The following is an 11,956-nucleotide window of genomic DNA, read 5'->3' as shown; positions in this document are numbered from 1 at the left end:
TTGCATAACCCTTCAGCCAAAATAAAATTATTAATTTCACTTGTTATCAATTTTGTATTTTTGTCACTGTCATTACGTACTATGCTCATTTTGTCATGATTTAAATTTAGGTCAAATTGCCCGATGTATGAAAATTATCACCTAACTGCATTGTTAAAAAAATAATCAATTAAATACCAAATTACCTCTATTCATTAGTAATAGTAGAGATTGATAACAGAATTGGGTATGCGTGGGTACCTTACATCTTTTTATTTCATAACGATACTCTCAAACTTATCCTTAACGAAGCACGCGTTAATTTTCCTTAATTATCCAATGCGCCATCAAATAAATAGGGTTTTCAATTTTCTGTTTGATTTTCCTTTAAAAACCTGCATGAAGTAAGTGCTGACTCCTTAATTAATTTTTATAACCTTCTTTTACTTATTTTTAAAATAAACCATTATATATGGGGCATCATGTGTCCACAAATTGCCAGCTTCACTGAACACCAAATATATATATATATATAATCCAAAATGCCACAGGGTCAAGATTGTCACATGTCTCTGCCCAAAACATCAACATGCAATAGTTTAATAACTAGTAAATTTAAGGTTATTCTCGAATAAATTTTTATATTGCATTGGAATTAGGTAGCCAAATTGCTTATTTTATTTGTTTTTATATTAAAAAATGAAGAGACCACAGGGGTACAAATTGACTTTATAAGTTGTTTTTTCATATATTCGTTCAAATTTTAGTTATTTTGGTGTCAATCATGGAGACAACTAGACATATGATCATCACAACCCTCAGAAGGCATGGCCACAAAAGTTGGGCTATTTACAACCAAGTTATATACCGTAAATATTGCATCCAACGGTGTGTCAAGTTCACTTCTAAGATTCACAAACTGAACTTCTAAGATTCACAAACACTTTATTTAGGATACTGTATTCATGTCGTAATAGTATGCCATATTGTGTTATAATTTTAAAAAAATTAACCCATGTCAATGTATTATATATGTACCTGTACTTGTACTTGTTTCTGTTTTTGTCATGTATGTGCATCCTAAGTTCACTCCCTTCTATACTAAATCTATGGTTAAATTAGAAGAATTTGATAAGTCAGCTGGGTGTCCTATTAAAGAACGTAATAATTGTTTTGTCATGTATATCTTTGAGTTTGGAAAGTCAATGAGGAATGATTTGCAAAATCAAGAATTTTGAACTCCTTAATTATGTTTGGGATGGAAAGAGAATTATGTTTCACCTTTCTTTTAATTTGAATAGATACATACAAACTATTAGTGGTTTTGTACATATGTACCTAATGATACACTACTAGTTTTCTCAACAAATATTTCTATCACTTTTTTTTTTTCATTTAGCATCATCCTCTTTATGGATTTTTGCTTGGAGATTTTGATGGCCTTGTAGTGAGAGAGGGCCTCATTTGGACAATTTGTTCTTCATCACCTCCCATTTTCTTGGCATAAAGGCCAGCCTCAAAGAAGCGTTTTACAGCATCATCTACATACTCCTTCCCTTGCCGAACATTCATTCCCTTCCCTATTTTTTCTGGGAATCTTGTGAAGACATTTTCTCCTTTTAGGACAGCCCCTACCTGCAATAGCTCTTGCTGGAATATTCAGTCACCTTGGCCTCTTCATTTGCCTCAGTACTCCAAATCTTCACTGGAGTAGGAAGTTGAACTATTGAAATAGCAAGAGACAATATTGTGATCAATTTGAAGAGACCACAATAGGTCAAGAAATTTACAACAAATAGTATATATATTTGTCTTGTATTATTTGTACTTTATTCTTGTCTTGTAAGAGTTTCTGTGAAATACAATTTTTAATTCACATACTGTATATTAGTGGTTACATAGGCTATTTAATGAGAATGATGGAATTGTGAGATGAGGACTTAAAACCTTGACTTGCCATGTTTATGAAAAATAGAGTGAACAAAACCTTTTATAAAGTAAGGGAGAACAAATTTTCATTGTTTAGGATGTGTGCAATAGAGCAAGACAATACAAATGTGTGTTGAAGTCTACAGTAGCAGAGGAGAATATTAAACAATACTGTTACTGGAAATAGGGTTTTGATGAGGAATAGGATATATGCTTATGTACAGTTGTTGACATGAAATGTATGGTGAATTATTTTCTTTCTCCATTAGAAGCTACAGATATGTATCTAATTAAAAAGAAGTTGCAGATATGTGGGTCTTATTTTCTCTTTGGCTTGATTTAGTGGTTCCAAGAGAAAAGGAAAATGAACAAGACTTAAGAAATATGGGTAGGCTGAAGGAAGAGAGTTGCTCTTCTAATTTGCGTTTTTTGTAGTGAAGATAAAGTTCAGTTGATTTTATTGGTTTAAAATTTTATTGCAAATCAATACAATAAAAATGCTAACTAAAGCATTAAAAGGCTAGAAGTGGGATAAACATTTATCATAACCTCTCTTTTTTCTTTTTCTTTTTTCTAAGGAATTGGAGCTAAACACTCTTTAGTCATACTCACCACCACAGGTCATTTTATTAGACTTTTAAAAAATTTAATATTTTTCTCCAAAGTCCAAAGTGTACACGTTTATGGCTGGGAAGCATTCCACTATTTTCTATGCTATGAGTCATCATGTCAATCTGCAAGAGTTATCAGAACCCATGTGAATTGCATACTATAGTTACACATTTCTTACAATTAAGCAATTTTTGAAAATTAATTTTTATATTTTTTTTTGTTTTAATTCGAGCTTTAATACTAAGTTGGCCGATTACCTGTTTTAATTCTATTTTTTGTTGACTGAATTTGCAGACTATTATGGTGTTTCTGCTTCATATACTAAGCTGAGGTACTACACAAATCTAAATTCTGTCAAGTCAGTTCAAAGTTACTAATAATAGTTCACATTTTTTTTTTTTAAGAAGTAACTAATAAATTTTAAACTGAGCTCTAACCCTCTCAATGCTTTCACTTACCTTGGCTTTATTTGCAGATATCTTTCTCATGTCATGAATGTGGCGACTCCAACAAAAGACTGCTTAGAGCTCGTGAATGAGTTGCTTGTACCCATAATAAAGGCTAAAAGAGAGAAAAGTTTGACAAGACAGGAGGTAAGCCTCTTTAGAAGATCCACATCATGTCCCTTACCATTTACTGATATTTTAAATCAAATTGTGTGCTTTTGATTTACTAATAAGTGATAGTGGCCAAGTAGATGTTTTTGATGATGATTACTTTTTTTGTGGTAAAATATTAAAGTGTTAAGTACTTGGTGGTTGATGCAACAAAATTAATCAATAGAGATCTTTGCAGGGATTAATGGGAAAAAACTATCTACCTTTGTCCATTTGAGTAACAATGCTCACCAAACAGGCAGAGCCTCTTGATTGTGGTGAAATGATGATAAATTTTTTTTCTTTTCACAGCTAGGGCTCCTTAGATTGTGGTGTACACATTTTGAAAGCTTAATTTACTTCATGTCCATGTTGCTCTTCAATTATTATTTAATTAAAATCATTGAAGGGCAATTTTGGGTTGGGAACTTGTATATATCCTTCTTGATTTGCTGTTGGGAACTCTTTCATGGAACCTGTGATGTTGGGATGTAACAGGGAGTTGTGTTAGGAACTTGTATAATATAGCAGGAAGTTGTGATGTTTGGAGGGGCGAGGAAAAACTAAAAAGAAAAAAAAAACGCGGCTATAGGTTGTTCAAATGTAGCTTGAAAGCCGCGTTTTCTGTACAAAAGCAGGTATAGAACCCTTTTTAGACAACCTATAGCCGCGTTTTTAAAAACGCGGCTATAGGTTCGCAGCCTTAGTCGCATTTGTAAACGCAGCTCAAAGAGAACCTATAGCCGCGTTTTTATTAAAACGCGGCCATAAGCCTATAGGGCCGAATACATCTTACAGGGATAAAAACGCGACTTTAGGTATGACCTATGGCCGCGTTTTAGAAAAACGCGGCTATAGGTCATACCTAAAGCCACGTTTTTCAAAAACGCGGCCATAGGCCTGTTGTTGCGGTGATTAGGCCGCGTTTGTAAACGTGGCTATAGGAAACGCGGCTCTATCCTATAGCCGCGTTTTTGGGATCTATAGCCGCGTTTTTTAAACGCGGCTATAGACCCGTTTTTTTGTAGTGAGTGGCGGCTGGCAAGGCTGGTCTTCTTGTTAGTTGTCGGAGAAGAATTAAGAAGTCAGTCCATAGAAACATAAAAGTTAAAACTGCACGTTGCATGTTACCTGGAGAAAAATTAAATGATAAAAAAGTCCATGCACTGGGGAAACAAGTGAGCATTAGCAGAATCGGTAAGTGAGGAAGAATAATTTTGTGCTGCAGCATGCTCTGAAACTACCTAATACTTTTCCCAACTGAGAGAAAGAGGTAGGCCAATCACGTTTGAATTTTATTAAAAAGATAAAATGCAAATTACACCTTCAAAAATTCGGAAGTCTTTAAATTTTATACATTAAAATTTCAGAATTTAAATTTTACATTCTAAAATTATATGCCTTAGGCATCAGTAGCCCACCATTAGTAGAATTGCCTATATGACCATTAAGTGCCACAATAAGTCTGTCATGTGCATTACCTAGTCCAACTGAATAATGCAACCTAATTATAAATATTCTATGTAATTAATTGAACTAAAAGTAGCCTTTTAAAATTTAATATAAATCTTATAATCTAATATATAAAATAATAATATTAATAATTGTAAGGACCAAATTTGAGTTCCTTAGCCCAAAAGGTGGATGGACTTAGGCCCAAAAAGCTCAAAACAATAAATTTGTAGAGAATGAGTTTGGAAAACTGGGCTTTAGTTAGTCAAATAACACATAAAATAGGTCTTAATGACAAAAGATTGAAGCTAAACAAGTTTAAACTGAATAAATACGTCCTTGGCAGAGTCCAAGGAAACTAATTCTTATATACTATTCTTCAGTTTGATTACAAGTTTGATTCCTGATTATTACAGTGTTTTTTCTTGATTTTTTCAATCCTCCTCCTTCTAGGGGTCTCTTACATTATATATCTCCCTCTTAATGATCTTAGCCCTCCATTGGTTGATCATCCAAGCCACTATTTAAGTGCTTGTCCTATCGAACAGCCTCTCTAACTCTCTGTGAGTTGAGATAACTAAGGCAGCACTGTTCAGGGGTCTTCTCCACATAAATGTACAACACATCATGAATTTTTCCCTCGCTTTTGGAAAAAGTGTCTATATGAAATTTTCCAAGAAGCTTGAACTATAAAGCACAAAGGTTTGAAGAGGCCCAACCTCTACTACTATCAATAAACTAGAGAAATACCTACAGTAGAACTCATTAATCTCCCATACAAAAATGCTGAAAGAAATCATTAATCCCACTGTAGTAAATAAATTTATACTCAAATTTTATTTGGAGATATCAAATATATAATTTTATTAAAATTTTCAATCATAATTTTTGGGAATGATAATTTTTTAGTATTTGATTGCTTCACTAAATAGATAGTATTTATTTTAGTTGTATAGTCATTGAGTAATACAATTGATTCATTTTTATTTGTAATTTTTCATCTAAAAAAATATTTTAAATGAAAAAAAAATACTAAGAGTGAATAAAATTTTTTACTAATATTTAAAATATAAGAATATATACCCCACTTAAAATAGTCGCCTTAGGCCCTACAACTTCTTGAGCCGGCCTTGGTTTTACATTCTAAATCTGAGAAAAATGAACAATTATTGTCACATATAATGAAGAAGTGGGGTATAAATTCTATATTCTTAAGGTCCCCAAATGTAAAAATGAACAATTCTTGAGCCGGCCTTGCCTACTTGCCTCATGCATTTAGCTAAGCGTCAAGCCAAACCGTATATTTCTTTGTGTTCTATCCTCTTCTCCTTCTACATCTATTACTTCAATTTATTTAACATGATATCAGAAGTACTTTACTTTGGCCTCAATCCACTGCCTTCGACATATCTCCGTTCAAAACTCAAGAGTCCACCATTGAACCTTCACCATGGCCATCAAATTCAAACCCACTCCTAGTCCTAGGCTCACGCCACTTTCTGTCCAGGTCGTGCTTCTGGAGACTTGCGACTCCATTTCCCATATACGGCAATGTCGCACCAGATGCAGCCATGGTTCATCCGCTGTCAACCTTCATGGCTAATCATGCACGGTTGTATCCAAAGCTTGCTTGAAGTTTCTTTTCTGACTTTTTTCTAATCCCAAAGTGGCTGATCTTTTCTCATCCCAAAACTCAAAAATGAGAAACATAAGAGGGCCAGCCCACTCTACATTTTTTGGTGCAGCCACTAAAAAAGCACTAAACATCCCTTCACAAATCACTAGCTTCCGCGTGTCCTTTGAAGATCTTTTCACGCGTCAAAGTGCCAGTTGAATTTTCAATGAATCATATTTATGTATTAAAATTGTTTTTGTGTTTTAAGATTTAAATTGCTAATTAAATTTTTGTATTTAGGTTTTATTTACCTCTCTTTCACCGGTTGTTAGGAAAATATTGTTAAGTAATATTCGGCACACTTATAATAATAATAAATTTTTTTCATTGTGAAATAATTTGTATATAGTTTCAATTGAGTTCAATTTTTATTTGATCTATATTTTGCGGCTTCTTAAAGGTGGGAGGAAAAAATGCAAAACCCAACTATTTAAAAAAATATAATAATAATAATTACCATTTTACAATTTCAAAACATTTTTTACAATTTTAGAAGCATTTTGCTTATGCAATCGGGAGTCCCCTATAATTTTATTTATTTTTCGGTAAATCCTTCTTTTTTTTTCTTTTTCTTTTTTTTCTTTTTTGCTTGCTATATTGTTATGTGGACTTGCTTCCAACAAACTATATAGATCTATATTCTTTTCTTTTCTTTTTAAAAATAGAAATCATTTTTCTTCATAATCTAAATATATGTGTATGAAACTCTTATTAAAGACTTAAACCTCATCCCTTAACCTCGTATCTCTACTCTCACCTAACTACCCTACAAAAACTTGTACTTACAAACTAACCAATTGCTAAAGCCTAAGGTTGCATTTTTTTCTTTCTAATATTTACTTTCTTGTGAAACTATTTGTAACTATAAGCAACGACATTCCTAATAAATAAATAAAAACAACTCATATCCATACAATAATATCATAGATAATCTATATATATAATAATAGGTAAAATTAAGAGAAACTCAAATTAGAATTTCAAATTAAAGTTCCAATTTGTGTCATGTGTCCTAATTATTTATTCTTAAAGAGTTTTATTTCTCAATTTTAGAATCAAATGAGGACCACATCATAAATATTTATCCAAGTGAGTTATTAAGTACAAAAACCAGAGAGTCTAGAACAAATAAATCGTAGAAAAAAAGTGCTTCACAATAATTAAAAAAATATAAAGACAATTTACATTTTATACCTAATAATATCCTTACAATTTTTTTAAAGAATTAACAAAATATTAAAATGACTAACAATAATATTTAAATTAAATATATAGGAATTATATTATGCATTTTATTATATATTTTTAAGTGTATTCATGCATGTGCATGGAGTTATAAGTTTTTTTTTTTTTTTTAAAAACCATGGTAATAAAGCAATGAACGCGTTACCTGAAACTTGAGCATCATGCTAATCCTCTATAAACTAATTGGTCAAGTTATCATGGGTAGATTAATAAATGATTTGATTTCTCTCAATTTTATTGACACACACATAACACTAGTCAAGCATTTTTTTTTTTAATTAAAAAAAAAGTAGGATTATTTTAGGCAAAACTACAGTTCTAGTCCTTGATGTTTACCTAGTGAGCTCTTTTGGTTTCTCAAGTTTCAAATGAGCTCTATTTGTCCCTAATGTTTAAAAAAATTAGCATTATTAGTTCTTTTGTGAACTTCTATTAATTAGTTTCATTGCCTATGAGTTTAACAGAATAGTGATGTGACATTTTTTAATGAGGTGGAAAATGCTATAAATGCCACGTAAGTTTTTAAAAGCTAAATTGCCAAATCAAATTTATTTACATTAATTAATTTTAGTTTAAAAAAATTCAAAAATTCCCGATCTCATCGATTATTTCTAGATTTCCTTCTCACAATGGCACCAATCTTGAACTACGCCCAGATTGGGATTGGGTTTCAGTATCTCCTTTAAATGCATATTATTGTTCTGTTAATTACATAGACAATAAAACTAAAAGAAGTTATTGAAATGACTAATAACACTTATTTGAGGCTCCCCAAATATAACATAATTGGGGCCAAACTTAATAAATCTCTCTCATATGTTATATTAACTACTCAATTGGAAGCTCCCAAGTCACACTACTGTTTGTCCAGATCGTACTTCTTGATGGATCTGTCGTGCAGCCAGCTTGGACCATTACAACGATGGAGCACAAATTCTGGAGATCTACTACACTGTCTCCCATATATGGCAATGTCACACCAGTTACGGTCATGTTTCATCCACTATTAACATTCATGGCAAATCATGGTTGTATCCGAAGCTTATACACCATGGGATTTCTTTGGGTTTCAATCAAGATGTTTCCTACGTGGGCCATTTTATGGTCCTTCACCAAAACTCAAAAGTGGGAAACTTAAGTGGCCAGCCCACTTTTCAACTTTTGGAACAGAAAATAAAAAGGCCCAAATCGTCCCTTCACATCCTTCTCTTTTGAAGATCTAATCATATGTCCATGAGCTATGCTAGTGTCACATAAAGTGACATAATTTGTGCCACATAAAGTGGCAACTCGCCCACATGACGAGTTGTGAATAGTAAAGAAGTGTCCCCACATGAACCAATCATCACTCTTCTACCATTTACAACTCACTACATGAGCAACTTGTGACACAAGTTGTGCCACTTTATGTGGTACAAGTATAACTCTATGTCCATGCGTCGATACAATTTCAATGCAACATCATCCATGATGTCACTTGCCAAGTGTCACCCAATAGTCACTGCCACATCAACCTTCTTAAATTAGTGTCACGTTATCATCTTATCACTTGCCACGTCTGTAATATTTCTTACCCAGACTATTCTATATCTTCAAGAGCTTTATTCCAAACCCAAAGTATTATTAAATCTCTACCTTAGTGGGTGTTATATTTGGGTTTATATTATTTTATGTATTGGTTCAAGTGGCCCAATTTAGTGTAAAATACATTACCCAACCCTAGATATGCTAGTTTCTATACCCTACTAGGTTTTTTTTTTTAATTCAGATTAGTTTATTCCCCAAAGTCATTAAAGAAGCGGCAGCACAGATTGGAGGACTTAATTATATGAGATTGGAAATCTGGAGTACACTTCCAGTATGGGACACTAGCTATTATATGGAATTTCAGCCAGCACATATTTTGGTTCTTATTCATGATTGGGCTTATTCCTGAACAACTGGTATCAGGAGATACTTACTTATCACTAGATACCAAGTGCTCTGGCTCAAGAATGGTCTAAATTTCAAGTGTAACAATTTATGAAGTACAGAAAGATTTAGACAGCGATTTCCATTTATATGGCTACACTGACAGGATAGCTGTGTTGGTCAGGACCTTTAGCAAGAAGGCTTATTGGGAAAAGAAGGATTGTTAAAGATCCCAGATTATGACAGCCAAGGATCATGTTCCTGTTTTCATTCTGATTTCGTATTGTGCTTTATGCAATGATTAGAGTGCCCCATGAGCATGAGCAGTATGAGGATAACACTGATCCGATAGATTATGATACTATGCAGATACAGATTGAGAAGATAGATAGAAGAGTTTTCCCAAGACAGACATATGACAGATCACTATTCACCAAAGACGCAAGACAGATCACTATTCACTAGCATGCCTCTTGACAGATAGACAAATTTTACTATGCGCAAAAGTAGTTTAGAAAGACAAGGCAGATATTTTAAGTTACTGTTCAAGATTCTTACCGACAGATTAACTTGAGTTCACTTTACTTAATCAGGTTACTTTTGGAGATGTTACTGTTCAATATTCTACCGACAGATTAACTTGAGTTCACTTTACTTAACTCAGGTTACTTTGGAGACTTACCATGGTTTACTTCATCTATAAAAGGACAGACTCCGAAGACAGAAAACAGGTTCAATTTCAGGTCCAATTCCAAGGTCCAAGTTTTAGAAAACCTTTAAGAAAGCCTTGTAATAGCCTTCCCTCTCAGAAAGACTTTTGTAACTTCCCTTTTTGTAATCTTGCAACCTTCTCCTCAGACAGTTTATTTTGTAATCTTGTAACTCTTCAGACAGTGTTTTATTTCAAGCTTGTATCAAAGACAGTTTGTTTTCAAGTTTAATCAAGACAGAAGTATTTTCAAGTAAGATTTTATCAGTTTCAGTTTTCATATTTCATACTCTGTTTTAACTTATTTTTTAATATATCTGTTTTGCTATTTTCTTCCTTATCATCTATTTTATCATTGTTTATGCTTCTATATTACTGTTGTGCTCTCTCCTGGGTAGTTAATGGCTCTGATACCATTAACTACCCAGGAGAGAGCACAACAGTAATATAGAAGCATAAACAATGATAAAATAGATGATAAGGAAGAAATAGCAATCAGATATATTCAAAAATAAGTTAAAATAGAGTATGGAATATGAAAACTAAAACTGATAAAATCTTAAGAAAGCCTTTGTAATAGCCTTCCCTCTCAGAAAGACTTGTGTAACTTCCTTTTTGTAATCTTGTAACCTTTCTCCTCAGACAGTTTATTTTGTAATCTTGTAACTCTTCAGACAGTGTTTTATTTTCAAGCTTGTATCAAAGACAGTTTGTTTTCAAGTTTAATCAAAGACAGGAAGTATTTTCAAGTAAGATTTTATCAGTTTCAGTTTTCATATTCCATACTCTGTTTTAACTTATTTTTGAATATATCTCTTTTGCTATTTCTTCCTTATCATCTATTTTATCATTGTTTATGTTTAGCATAGCCCATGGACATTGATTAGATCTTCAAAAGACATATTGAAGGATGTGAAGGGATGATTTATTTTATTTCCTGTTCCAAAAGTTGAAAAGTGGGCTGGCCACTTCAAAGTTTCCCACTTTTGAGTTTTGGTGAAGGACCACAAAATGGCCCACGTAGGAAACATCCTGATTGAAACCCAAAGAAATCCCATGGTGTATAAGCTTCGGATACAACCATGATTTGCCATGAATGTAATAGTGGATGAAACATGACTGCAACTGGTGTGACATTGCCATATATGGGAGACGGTGTAGCAGATCTCCAGAATTTGTGCTCCATCATTGTAATGGTCCAAGCTGGCTGCACGACAGATCCATCAAGAAGTATGACCTGGACAAACAGTAGTGTGACTTGGGAAGCCTCCAATTGATTAGTTAATAAAACATATGAGAGATATTAATAAAGTTTGGCCCAATTATGTTATATTTTGGGAGCTTCAAATAAGTGTTATTAGTCATTTATATAACTTGTTTTAGTTTTATTGTCTATGTAATTAACGAACAATAATATGCATTTAATGGAGATAATGAAACCCAATCCCAATCTGGGTGCAGTTCAAGATTGGTGCCGTTGTGAGGAGGAAATCTAGAAATGATCGATGAGATTGGGAATTTTTGAAATTGTTTTTTTAATAACTAAAATTAATTAATGTAAATAAATTTGATTTGGCAATTTAGCTTTTAAAAACTTACATGGCATCTCTAGCATTTTCACCTCATTAAAAAATGTCACATCATTATTTCTTAAACTCATTGGCAATGAAACTAATTAACAGAAGTTCATAGAAGAACTAATAATGCTCATTTTTTTAAACATTAGGGACAAATAGAGCTCATTTGAAACTTGAGAAACCAAAAGAGCTCACTAGGTAAACATCAAGGACTAGAATTTAGTTTTTCCTATATATATATATTAAAAAAAAAAAAAAAAAAAAAAAAAAA

Source organism: Quercus suber, unplaced genomic scaffold (assembly GCF_002906115.3).
Source record: "Quercus suber isolate HL8 unplaced genomic scaffold, Cork oak 2.0 scaffold_158, whole genome shotgun sequence".
Taxonomy (NCBI): Eukaryota; Viridiplantae; Streptophyta; class Magnoliopsida; order Fagales; family Fagaceae; genus Quercus; species Quercus suber.
This window is presented reverse-complemented; position numbering follows the sequence as displayed.